Source organism: Bacillus rossius, chromosome 16 (genome assembly GCF_032445375.1).
Source record: "Bacillus rossius redtenbacheri isolate Brsri chromosome 16, Brsri_v3, whole genome shotgun sequence".
NCBI lineage: Eukaryota > Metazoa > Arthropoda > Insecta > Phasmatodea > Bacillidae > Bacillus > Bacillus rossius.
In genome coordinates, this window is record NC_086343.1 from 25,238,570 (window position 1) to 25,253,179 (window position 14,610).

The window sequence follows — 14,610 nt, forward strand, 5'->3', positions numbered from 1 at the left end:
GAGAAGATCCTGTTATGGTTCCGGGAGGGCGGATAAAACTGGAAATTTTCGGCAAGTTTGAGAAACGTGGTGCTGTGTATCACTGTAGAGACCGGAAAAATTCGCGAATTCATTTCGCGATAGGCTAAAATACAAATCGTTATACCTCAGTGCTGCCTATGCTATTGGCTCACAACTCACCTGGATGACTCTGGGCCAGTGAGAAACACCCGACCAAAGCTTTATCGAATCACAGGCTGCTACGCTGGAACGTCTCACAAGGAAGCAGCCAATCAGTGGGTGGCATTTGACCGAGTGTACGTAGAACTATGGAGTTCATCCTACAGGTCATTTGAACCCGCGAATTTTTCCGGTCCCTATGTATCAGTGGATACCCCGTGCACGTCTGGCATTCGCACCTGCAATCAGCAAACAAATACTCCTCTATATTTCCTCCGCATAAATTTTGTAGTCGTCGAAAGGTTCTCGCATAGTGCAACCTTCCCGCATGAACCGTTCTCTGTGCAATCTCCGTACTTTCCTCGCATCGCTGTGATCTTGATCCGTGCGTGCATCCATCTTGGAGATCCACAGAGTGAACTGGGACGGTCGCTGTGTACAAGAGCGTTTCTTACGATCATGGATTTTATGGCGACTTGTGCCCGTTTAAAAGTGTCTCGTACTAGGATTGAAGCGTGCATTTTAATGGGCATTTATAGAGACCTGTAAAATTCGCGGGTTCATTTCGCGATAAGATAGAATCCAAATACATTTGCCTTTCTTGATGCTTCAGTGATTGGGCCACAGTTTATCTGAAGGACTCTGGACCAATGAAAAACGTTCGGCAGAAGAAGTATCGAATCACAAGCTTCCCAGTTAACACGTGTCACGAGTTAGTAGCCAATCAGCAGGTGTAATCTGCACAAGTACATAGAGGATCATGGATTCTATCCTAGAGGTCATTGAAAATGCGAATTTTTCCGGTCCCTATGCCCCCTCTCTTCCCAATGCGCGGTATCTGATATAGTAGAGGAGACTGTGGGAGATTGACCTTCACCCATCTGATAACCAGGCGAGACGTATTTTAAATTAAATTTTATTGATTTATTAACACGAAAAGTGTTCATGACTATTTTTATTAAATTAATTTTGATAATTTTTTTTTCATAACTTTCACTCTTTTGATAACCGAACAAATTTATTTTCAACAGATAGTTTTTAACATGGAGAATAATGCCTTGGTAGGCTTTTCTACTTATATCTGTTCATGGCTACCTGGCAAGCAGGTATGAACAGGTAAGTAAAAATTGGTATCAGAAGAAAGATAATTTAACTACGAAAATAATCATATAGGTTTGCCTGCAAAAAACCGTTCATGGAATATTATTGTCATGCTTTGAATTTTTGAAATCGGAGCAATTAAACATGTGCGAGAGAGAAAGTAGCGAATATTGACTAATATTTGCGTTGTCCTTGTTTCAGCGTGCTTTGTGGCCAGATATACACAAACAGCACAAAAGTTATAGACACAACCTTACGGTTTAATGTCTTGTTTTTAATAGAAACCGAATTTTACAAATAGTTTGACATGTGATAAATAATATTATCTCCTCAAACTGTCAAATGACACTATATAATGGTATTGGAAAAATAGACTAAAAGTAAAATTGTATACCTTAAAAGGTTAATTACTATAATAACTATGTATAAAATACAAAATAATAATTTTAATATTAACAAACCGGGTGGTATCAATACGGCAACGGTGTGAGCTATTGGTTCTGTACTTCAATCTGAGCGTGAGACTTATTTTGAGTCTTTATTTTCCATCGTCAGGAATTTTTCGAAACACGCTGTATACGACAATTTCTCGACTCGCATCGCCGCGGACACGCTTCGATACACTTCGTGACCCAGAAGGGAGGGGTTTCGGCGGCAATCACGGCCAATCGGGGGGGGGGGGGGGGAGGAAAGAAAGAGAGCGATGTTCCTCTGAGGGAGTGGTGATGTTTCAGGCCCCACGGGCGAATGATTGAGGGATGGGGGGAGGGGGGAGGTGAGTGAAGGCAGCGACCTACGGCCGTAATCAAGTCACGTAATCTTCGCGTATTGTCGGGGGAGTCCCGTACGCTGAGGCACGCAGCGACTGTTTATTGCCCTTCTCCGGCGCACGCACCCAAGTCCTCTTGCCCACTGCGGCCCATACACTGTCAGAAATCACAGCGAATTTCCGGATAATTTGACGTGAACTCGTCTTTAAAATGGCTTCCATAGTGGGAGGAAATTCAAAAAAACGATTGACAAACAAAATCGGGGGATACAGTTTGGTGTTACAAATACTTATATATCATCTTCATCCAAAATTTAAATTACACCACTGGATAGCTAAAGGATCAAAGAATTCGTTACGCTAAGTGAGGACTGTGACGCATCGCGCGCGGAGGAAGGGGGAAACGCTGCCATTTTGAGGTCATTTTTGCTGCGTTTAGAGATTTCCATTTAGTATATAACTTTTTGAATCGGAGAAGCTACGACGTTCGTTCGAGTTTAAATCGTCAGCTCTCTTTAAAATCTATCGATTGCATACATATATAAATCACTAGCTGCCCGACCCGACTTCGCACGACTATACTAATGGAAAATAATTAAGCCACATCTCCCATTTACAGTAATGGTGCATAAAAAAAATTCAGTGAAAATTTATTACTATTACAATGCTGTATAATGTACTGGACAGAAAATGAATAGCACCGATGGTTTCCCGACTCGTGCACGCAACGTACAACTAATGTACCCGTACTTCGCTACGGCAGTCTACAGGAAGATCACTCTTGCGCCGCTCATTATGCATGCCCCTCCTTGTGGGTACGCCACTACCGCGCGATGCCCGTTGCCATAGAGACGAATGAAGCATCAACAAAGCAACAGCCGTTGTCATGGTGATTTCCTACCAAAAACTGGAAATTTTGATATATTACGCCCCCGAAACTCCCCTTGGGATCGGATTTCCGCAGAATCCGTTCTTAGTGAGCGTCTACATCACAAAATGAGTAACTATGCTAAATTTCAAGTCAATCGGGTGTATAGTTTTAGAGATCTCGTGATGAGTGAGTCAGTGAGTGGTATTTCGCTTAATAAACTTCTAGCGCCTGCGGCATTGTCAACACACACTTCGTACGTGTACTGCATGTTGTATCTAACCCCCTCCAACGCATTTGATTCTAAATTGGACTTTTAGTAAGGATCCCTTATGTTATTGATAGTATAATATAGCCTATATCCTTCCTCGATAAATGTACTATCCAACACTGAAAGAATTTTTCAAATCGGACCAGTGGTTCCTGAGATTAGCGCGTTCAAACAAACAAACAAACAAAATCTTCAGCTTTATAATATTAGTATAGATAGGTGTAAAATAGTTTCAGTAAATACCTATAAATTGTGTTAAAATAAAAAATAGCGTATTTTATATTTTCTATATAAAATATGACCTGTTATGTACAAGTATTCACGTACAACACGCGGCCGTGTCCATGACACAGCCACACCCCATTTTTTTCTAGCGAGGAATTCACTTAAAATAAACGATTATTTCTTCGTAATTTCAAATGACTGAATCTACATAGCCGTAATTTGACTCCCAATTTGCATGTTCCTTTCTTTACAAAGGGTGGAAACGTGTGGAAAAGGTGTGTTCTGGCTGTAAATTTAACTATAATTTTAATGTTTGGTTAACACACCAAAAATACTCTTTTGGATCCAATCCATAAGTAATTGATCTCCTTGTCCTTAAATTTACGAATATATACGTAAATTTACGACTATCCATCGACAGTTTGCAACCAGCGGTCTTCGTAAATTAAAGGTGAAAATTTTCAAATGTGTACGAATTATCCAGAAATCTTCGTAAATTTACAGCTAAGTATATCTGCGTAACTGCAGGCTCTGTGCTTAGTTGATTTGAACACGTGGAGTTTAAAAAAATTATCTTGGAGCACTGAAAACATCTTCGAAAACTTGTCAAATACACAATTAACACACAGTTATGCCTTAAAAGGGGCATTAACAGTATGTTTAAAATGGAACACATATTCCGTGCGTTTGCATCTAGGGTTGTTTCTATGAAGATACAGTTATTTGTAACTATGTGTGACGTGCGTTATTCACTGGAAAGTCCTTATATTTACTTAATTTCTAACAGCCTATGTAGCCGCATCCACTAGGGTGTATACACTAAAAATGACCACTTTCGCCATTCTAAAAGATTTTGTTCTCATTAGCTCATTTTGTTTTGTTTGAATGAACTATGGGATGAATTACAGCCAAAAAATAATTTATTGAATATTAAAACAATTGCCCTCATATTTATTAATTAAATGTTCTTGGCTCATTTTACACCACAAATCCTTTTGGTTTGCAATACTTAACTTGTAACATAACGTCATCTTAGAATGAAAACCTAATACATATATTTATTTGAAATGTATACAGTTGCAAATAATTTGTTTTGTAGCAGGTTCCTTCTGCTGCAAAAATTTGTTATTTCATTCCAAACCCGCAATAAGTTTTACTGTTTAACTTTTTTATGGCAATAAATCTTAATTTTAAATTTCAGCCTGAACATTTGAAATTAAATGCCTGTAGCAACGAAAACGTAGACTTGCAGGTGTTTAAATTAAAAACAATTTATTTTTTATAGCAACTTTTCATAATTATTTTATTTGGTATACAAGTAATTTGACAGAAAAAAAAACACCAGCAGCGAAATATTTTGTAGGCCTGGCCAGCAAGTGGTTTTAAAAATCTGTGCACATAAACAATCGATACAACACGAAACGATCGATACAGATCGAAACAATCAACTCGAGGTAATTATTTGAAGCTGGCTTACGGCGCATTAGTTATTATTTTTACTGCCTCCTTTTCGAATTGGACACCCGAGCACGCAGGAGTCCCCGCCCATATTGGAACGTATATTACGAAATCGTCTAGGTGGGTGGGTTTCAAACAATGTGCTTGTGGGAAGCATTGTAACTGTACACTGTTAAAAATTCACATTTGATTCGCGGAGAACACAGGGTACACAGGATATACATTACCGAAGGATCTTTTAAAACTCACGGGTAGGCCTTCTGGGTTTAATTCATTTTAAAATAAACACCACTGTTATCTTGGAGTACAAACAAAATTTGCAGAAACTTTAACAGTATTCATTAAATCTAAAACTGAGTAGCATTTTTTAATAGGAAAATTTAATTAATGACTTCTTATTTTTTAACTGGGAAATTAATTTTTTGTTCAAAAATTTTATAATAAAATTTTGATTTATTTGTAAGATTACATATTAGATTCCCAACTAAATATAACTGGCGACAGTTCTGCAAAAACGTGTTTCGCAAAACAGCTGGCCCGGCGAGTGGAAAGACAGCCTCAGAAAAGATTTTTTACCGTTTTTCACGACTGGGAATCCCGCCATGTGCGGAGTCCGCGATATCGTAAATCTAAGACTTTGGTGAGCTGTTTTAGTAGCCGTTGTACCAGAAACGTAAATAAATTGAAAGGAAATTAAAAAATAACAATTAAAATAATTTAAAAAAAGTATTTGCCTCAGCATGAAAAAAATTTCTTCGTTTAACTATAATCCAGAAATGAATCATGAATTAGTTCATTATTTATTTTAATGATGTAGTCTGTTTTGAAAACTGAACTTCGAATAAAATGCGAATAACGTTGCTGGTTCTACGTCTTATTCACTTGTGGGATATACGTAAAGCATTTTGAAGACTTGTATATTAGGCTTTTTTATTTTTAAATATAAGAAAATTTAAACGAAATTGTATGTCTAGAAGAAATCAGTAATTTTTAAAACACATTTCTCATAGACGTTTAAGCATTAAAAATGCTAGCAATTACAATATTTTATTATTGCTGACAGCAATATCTTACTTCATTTTATGTTAGTTATCATACTGTTAAAGCAACCCCAAATATATTCTCTTCTGCATTTTAAAAATATAAATTTCAGGATGATTTTCACTTTATAGTTTTCTGTTCAAAATGTTTCCCATAACATTTATCATTGAAATAAAGCATTTTTCTTTGGCGTGAATCAACAACACGTTTTAGATAAATTTACAACCACACAAGAAAAAATATTAAACATTATTGGCAGAAATGAAAATTTTGCAAGCTCCGAGTAAAATATTTGTAATTTATGCATTTCGTAGATAATAAAGTTATTACAGATAAAAAAACTACTATGTCCCTATTTAGTTCTGAAATCATACACTTAGAGAAGGATACTTTAAACTAGCTTGACATCATAAAATATTTATTATATTAAATTTATAACAGCACTGAAACCCGAAAAATAAATCACGTATGCAACAAAAGGAATGGTCATAATTTTAACGTTACTATACTTATCTTTCTTAAACAAGCTTCTTCATTTTATTTTAGATTTTACTAGTTTCATTGCGATCACAAAATGTGAGTAAATGTTCTATATTTTAATGTCGGGGTAATGTATAAGTATTTAACTAGGTCTGTATTTAGTTTCCAGTTTCAAATGTCTTCATAAAATGAAATAAATCAAAAAAATTGGTTGTCTGTAAAGTCGGTTTACGGACGATAGATTAACGTGACGTCATAAAAAACATTGATGAAATGATTGCATACTTTTATGAATAAAATTGAATCATTTTTATTTTAATAATAAAAGAATAAATACTTGAAATTATACTAGTAATCAGATTTTTAAAATGCAAGAATAATTAACCTTTATTGCCGAAATTTTTGTTGTAATAAGCATTGAAAACCACATTAACTTTTCACTTCACTTTATAACCAGTCGACGAAACAGTTCACGTGTATATGTAAGTTGTGTGCTGCCGCTGTCTTTCTTCTCCTCGGACACATAGGCCAATCGAGTGGAAGAGAGATAGATGCGGCGCAATCGTACAATGAGCGTAACGGGAAACAGCGTAAAGGAACAATGTGCGTAACGGGACACTTTTTCGTGTGTGCAGCCGGCGTTCATCGATTTATTAGACATTGTCACGTCAAAAAACAAAACAATTAAACTTTAATTGATACGTGTGTCCAAGCCCTAGTACATCCATTACCTGGGAACTAAGAGCCAACGTCTTGGCCTCAAATGAACCGATACTTAGTAGTGGTTCTCACATCACAAGCCCTCAAGCAGGACATATATGTTTTTTTTTTTTTTTTTTTTTTTTACAAATTGAACAGAAATATTCCTGTAAAATAACACACGCTTGTAAATTTTTTACTTAAACGTGAAACAATACTGCATCACTACAAGATATTGTTAGCAGTATTACTGGGTTCGGGCTCTTTCCCGGGCATACATTCATGCTTTGTGCTGTCCCAGTACTTCCAGTAGCTGATTTTATTTGTATCTCGTTCCCTGAATAGATTAACAGTATTAACGGCGGGCATAATAAGCATGATAAAAAACATAAATTTTAATTAATAAATATTCGATTATGTTTTACATGGTTAACTTGATACAACGGCCGGGTACCGTCTGCCCGGGCATACACACGGTGCGCACAGCTTCAGGAAAAACAACGCGATTTGAAAACTACTCAAGATATCTGAGAGGGTCTCTTTTGGGTTCTTTCAAAAGCAAAAGTCTCTTGAGGCATTCCGAATTTTGAATTTTTGTGGAATCAAACGGGAAATTTTCCTTTGAAATAAGGAAATTTCTAGGAATTTTGAGTCATTTTGAGTCATTTTTGAGGAATTTTGAGGAATCTTTACTCCAAAATGGCCGAATCCTTACGATTGGCAAGCCACCATCACAAAAATCTTAGTCCCATAAGAAATACATTGCGCCCGAACATACTTTTATATACTACTATTAATATATGTTTTTACTTCATATTTCAAAACGGAATTTTAGTACATTTTTCACCCACTTTCTAAATCCATAATTTTTTAAATGTTGATCTCACTTGCTCTTCATATGTGTGTCCGTTTACTTTTTTATTACTAGAAACCAGAAAATTACACAATTTAATTGCGTGATAGAAGGATTCTGAGCCAGTAAATAACCCTCAACAAAAAGTAGTATCGAATCACAAGCATCCCAGTTAACAGGTGTCACGAGTCAGTAGCCAATGAGCAGGCGCAATTTGCCCAAGTAAATGGAGGATTTTAGAGTCCATCCTAAAGATCTTTGAAACTGCAAGTTTTACTGGTCCCTACGTAAAAATAAAAAAAAAGTTGAAAATTTTCGGCAACTCCAATATAATTTTTTTTGTTATAGAACTCAACCAATATTTGGGTTGATATTTGGCTTAATAGTGACATTATTTTCTTGTGACAAACAAATTTATTTTTGAATGTACATAATATTTTGCTGTCATTAATAATTTTTTGGTGTTGTCTGTACTTACAAAAATACTTTTTGGTGGTTTAAAACTTTTTTTTTCAGTGATCCCTTGTAGAACAAACACTTATGCGATTCGCAGATGAACTCTGTGCATCATCACCAAAATATTTGTTTATCTTTTATGGTAGTAATATTTTACTGTCCCGTATCTAAATTGTGCTCTATCAGTTTATGTGAGATCGATTTCCTATACAGATACTAATTTTGTTTTTAATTTGTACGGCAAGCCTCCAAACCATTTTATTTTAAAATAAATTTAACTATCATGATAAAATAAATTTTGAGGTTTTAAAATGGTGAACGAAAATTGCTTGAGTAGAGTAAAATTACAAAAAAAAAAAAAAAAAAAAAAACTAATGTATTCTCGCTTACGAGGTGAGATTTTTTTTTTGCTGATTGACTTTTTGTTATAAAATTGACGTACTCCTTTAAAACTGAAAATGACGAGTCATTCGCCTAGGATGGTTTTCCTCACTTCAGGTGAGAGATGAGTATCACCATACGTTATTGCAAAATAAAATTAAAGACTTAACTAACGATATATTTTACACGAGTTCTTTTTACACTTATTTTTGAGGAGTTGGTAGGACTTTCTGGAGGAGCAGTTCCGGAAGCAAAAAGGAATAAAAAGATAAATGTGACACGATATACGGCCAGAGTTATTAAACTACGGATTCGGGAGTCCTAGTGGTTGTTCCGGGCCTTGTAATTTTGACATCGCTTCTTTTTATTTTTCTTTTCTTCGAAAACTGACTGGCACTTGTCATGAAGACACAAATGGTTATTTTCTCTTCTCGTTCGGCTGAACTTATTTAAATTTAAATATGCGTGTCTCGTGAATTATAACAGATTGCTTGGGGGAAAAAATACGGATGCTTCGGAGTAATTTGTTTCCTTTTTTAACGTCGTTCACACGGATTTTAAGAAAAAAATCTCCTAGTAACCTAAAAAAAACCTAAAATAAGTAATAAAGAAATTTTTTCAATATGTTTTGAGGCAATAGTTCTTTTTGCAATAGGCTAAACAGTATTATGCAGAACATAAAAGTTGTTACCTACTACTACCTAATCATTAGATTAAATATTGTTGTGAATGAAAGATAGATGTAAAATTTGTCTCAATTAAAAGACTTACCTATTAAATTCAATGATTACAGCAGCAACAAATTTTTTTTACTGGCTGCAGATTTAAATTGAAATATATCTTATTTCCAGGATACAACTAACTAATTGGTGATAGGCTAAAATCCAATTTCGTTTAAAATTTTTCTCCGGTGATTGAAACACAGTCTGTCTGAAGTTTTTTTTATATTTGTCTGCATTTACTGTTACGATTGAAACACTCTCGTCATTTTTAGCTCACTGTGTTTGTAGTTATGTGCTGTTATTATTGACGTGACAACGTCTATAAATCGATGAACGCCGGCTACACGCACGAAAAAGTGTCCCGTTACGCACATTTTCCCGTTACGCTGTGACCCGTTACGCTCATTGTACGCTTGCGCCGCATCTATCTCTCTTCCACTCGATTGGAACAACCATCGATTTGACTTTTTCGAAGCACATTAAACTTTAAACTCTCCCATTCGTTTCCTACTTATCCTATCATCGTCCTATCCTTAACAGAATAACACAGATTGGAAGAAGTTAAATAGGAAACATGTATAAAAGTTATAGTTAAAATAATCTGTTCGTTAAAGTAATAAACATATTTGAATTAATGAGTGCAAATAAAAGTAAATTTATCAATTCAATTGTAGATTTCATTGCACTCCTTTGTATCCATACAAAATAGTGATAATTCAATAAAAATGATTCAATTTTATTCATGAGTATGCAATAATTTCATCAATGATTTTAATGACGTCACGTTAAACTATCGTCCGTAAACCAACTTTACAGACAATGACTAAATTTCTTCCATGGAATTCTAATGCTGTTTGATATTTAAGTTTGAATGTGTTTGTCGCGCTCTCGTGGTTGTGTTGTCCATAATGCATGTTAATGTTCATCGTCGGGTTTATATGATTGAGATCAGCTGATTATAGCTTGTTTTCTGTGGGTTAATGTTTTCATGTTTTTATATTTATTATTGTGCATTTATGAATTGTTCTCACGACGAACAGCCAAAAACTACAATGGCATATGTCCAAGAAATTATATTAAATTCATTTACATGTTTAAGAACGTGATTTATTTTCAAATGTAGGAAATTAAATACGTAATGAAAATAAATTATTTCTTACAACCTTTAGCTGCCAGTTCATCACATCAAAATATGTCGGAAACAAAAAGAAGACTTATGGTCTAAAGTTATTCCCGGTATTCATATACGTCTTTGAATTTAGAGCTGAATAACAAATTTTACTGCAAAAAATGGAGAAAGTATTTACGCTTGAACACTGTCGTATGATGATATTTAATTGCATGATACTCTGCAACGACCGCAAATTATGACGCAGTAGAAAAATTATTTCATCTAAAAAATGGATATTTTTTACTGTAAGTGTATTTTCTATTTATTATTTGACTTAAAACCACCCCTAATAATTTCAATGAAATAACTTAACTACAGCGAAAGATAAAAATTCACAGTGACTGTAAAACATTTTTCATTTAAACATAACTCAGACGCTCAGTGATCCAAAGTAGGTACTTTATCTATTACTCTATTAGATACCCGGCAAACAGGGTGATATGTTGTCCACGAGTTAAAGCAAAATAAAGTTTAAAAATTGTGGTTGCTAGTTTTGTATTGTTTTAATTTGTACACAAAATATTTTACTATCCTTAATTATATTCGGAGATGTATTTAATATTCTTAAAAAAATACACTCAGCTTTTTCACCTATTAAGAGTGGAATTTCGCAAAATATAAAAATGGTGGTGATTAGTATTAGTTTGTTTATTATTGGTACCCAATATAACTTATAATGCTAAAATAAATTTGGATATATTATTATTGGTTTTAAACATACTTACGCCTCTTATCACACTTAAGGAGTGGTTGTTCGCAAAGTTTAATTTTTATAATAGAATAGTTTTGTATGTTACTTATTGGTACTGTACCAAATATCTTCTCTTTAGCTTGATTAGTTTCAGAGATATAATTAACTATCTTAAAAATATATTAACCCTTCCCCCATAATAAATAGAATTCTGTAGTTATATATATTCTATTTTTAAGTTGGCCAAAGACCTTTGAAATAAAAATAGTTCGTCTAAATCCGCCTGATAGTTTTCGATTGATACTTGAACAAATGGATAAAAAAATTACAAAACTATAATTTTTAGTTCTAAATAATGTAAATAGCCCTTTAGAATGGTTTCTTTTATTCATTTCATCCAATGTAGGATTTTTTTCCCTCGGATAGTTTTATTATTAGTGTAGAAAAACTGTTGTTAAAAGACGTTACTTAAAAGACGTACACAAGCCTAGTGAAGCACTTAGGAACATAATTCGTGTATATGTTTTCAACTTATTTTGTCGTTATGAACCAGCAGTAGAAGTTTGTCAGTGGAATTCAAAATCGCGCTATGTTAAGGTAAGCAATCCTCCTGAGGTCAGGCATATATGTTGTTACGATACGATTACAGATGTAAGATTATGAATAAGACATGGCAAGTTGAAAGAACGAACAAATAAAAAGGCCTACGCTCGGATTCAAAATTGGAGCTGAAAAGCGTTATTTTTTCTTCCGTGGTTAAATAATTATTTCCATTTGTAACCCGGAAACAAAAGTATTAGATAAAAATTCGGTTGGAAAATCAAAAATTTAAATAATCCCTTTAAAATATAATTATTTTTGTCAAACTCAAAGCAACCACCGCACGTTCAAAAATTCTAATCTGGTATTTATCCTGTAAAGGAAGCCAGATCCTTTTATGAAAACGGATGATCAATATTTATCTCTTAATTAATTCGTCTCGCAGCCGGATCCTATTTTTTACATTTGTGGAATACAATAAAAAATTATCGTTGGCGTTGATTAACAAAGCTTACAACATGCTCACAGGATACAACCTATCTTGATAGCAGCTCCTAAGGCGCATATATATATATATATATATATATATATATATATATATATATATATATATATATATATATATATATATTAGCTATACAAGAAAGTCACTTCTTAGGAAATCCTTTCCCCCTCCCAACGTCTCAACGAGTTTACACATGTAACTCTCGCTAATGTTGTGAAATTATCTCCCGGTTAACGAGTAACCGGTTTGATGAAATTTTAAAAGTAAACACGCAGAATAATAAATTTTTCGTGTATGGCACCGCGACCTGGCATTTACAGGTTTGAAATCCCATCTTTAGTTTGCGATAGTAAAACAATTATGTTGTTAAACTGATAGAAAAGAACGTTTAATATTCTTAGGTCGTGGCTTATATTAAAGATACACTTGCGACCGTTACACTTCACTAAACTTTGTGGTTTACAAGAGCAGTTTGGACGAGAATAAGTGTTGGTCTCTACAAATGTAATAAGGCAGATGAATACGTTATTTAATATAAATTTTTAACAATAAATACATTTTTCGTTAGCAGCAATTTTTTAGTTACAGTCATATACAAACACACCCTTTGTTTGTAAAACAAAAAAAATCATTTATTTGCTGAAATGTTCTTAAAACCATTTCTATAGATTAATATTCTAACAAAATAGTCAAATTTATTATGAGAGTCCTTTAGTTCACAGTAGTATAGGAATGACGGTCCGAGATCTGGCTTCTGGCTGTGGATTGAGATTGTCGGTCCGCCATCTTGGATTTGTGACGTCACGGCGGCAAAAATTCCTCAAAATTCCTCAAAAATGACTCAAAATGACTCAAAAATTCCTGTTTTAAGAAAAAATTTCCCTTTTTCGAGGGAAAAATTCCCGTTTCGAGGGAAAATTTCCCGATTTAGTCCTTAAAAATCCCAACGGCTAGAAATGTCCCGATAGAGGCTTAAGCATCCTTAACTCAAGCCTCAGTTAAGCCTCTATCAGGATGTGACCTTGACCTTTGACCTTGACCCCGACGGCCATCTTGGATCCACCATCTTGGATGACGTCATTTCGTTTTCTCGAACATTCCGGCATTGTGTTATCGGCCATTTTGAATTATGACGTCACCGTTGCAATTTCCGTTACGGCCGCCATCTTTAAATTTATTATCCGATTTTAATGAAAAAAATTTAAAAATTATAAAAAAATTAAATAATAAAATTTTTAATAAAATATTTAAAAAACAAACATTTACAACACGGAGCTCGGAGTCCTCGGTTCAAACCCGACGAGTGCAAAAAAAATAAAAATGGCGACCGATCCTTCCCCCGCGGTGGCTGCAGGCATACTGGCTCCCACCACTTTTTTTTTCAAAGCATATATATATCGTCAGGTAGTATGACGTCATGTCCACCATCTTGTCCTCGTCTGCTGGAAGCCATCATCATTGTATCGTCGGCTAGAGTGCGCCGATGACATGTTAGTTTAATTCGTATCCGCTAGAGTGCAGTTATAATTTATTACTGTGACACCCGCCATCTTGTCATTTGGCCGCCATCTTGAAAATCCGTAATTATTTAGCTAGAAATTCGGGAAAACTTTCAAAATTCATTAAAAAAATCACTCATTAATTTACATATTGATTCGATCGATTCCCGTCCTCGGTTCGATCTTGGATGATGCAAAAAAAATTAAATATAACATCAATTTAACATAATAGTAACAGGTTCGAGGAATTAAACACTGCAAGTTCTTTTACAAACATAATATTTATTACATAATTTCTATTCTACTACAGGATCATTTGCGAAAGCCAGCAATCTTATAATCATTTAGTTCCGCAGCGGTGTGAAATGACTAATTCTTAGCTCCAATCGGTTTATACTAGACAGAGTCCAGCCAGAACCTTTACAGACATAGTCCACCTCTTCTTGACAGAGTTTCTGGATACCGTTTTTAACAGTTTGCTTCACATCGTTAGAACTGTAAATTACTGCAGCCGATGTCTTGAATGCACACTTCTTCACTTTGTCATCGAACGGATATGGCTTTCCATATATACAGTCCAACCACAAGTTATATTTCAAAGGTCCGTTTGTTGCTACATCATCAGTAAGCTGATTGATTATGTCCTCTCTGATATCATCAAGAAAATTACAAATGTCTTTCGACTCACCTAACGTATTTAAATAATAATAGTCCTTCAATT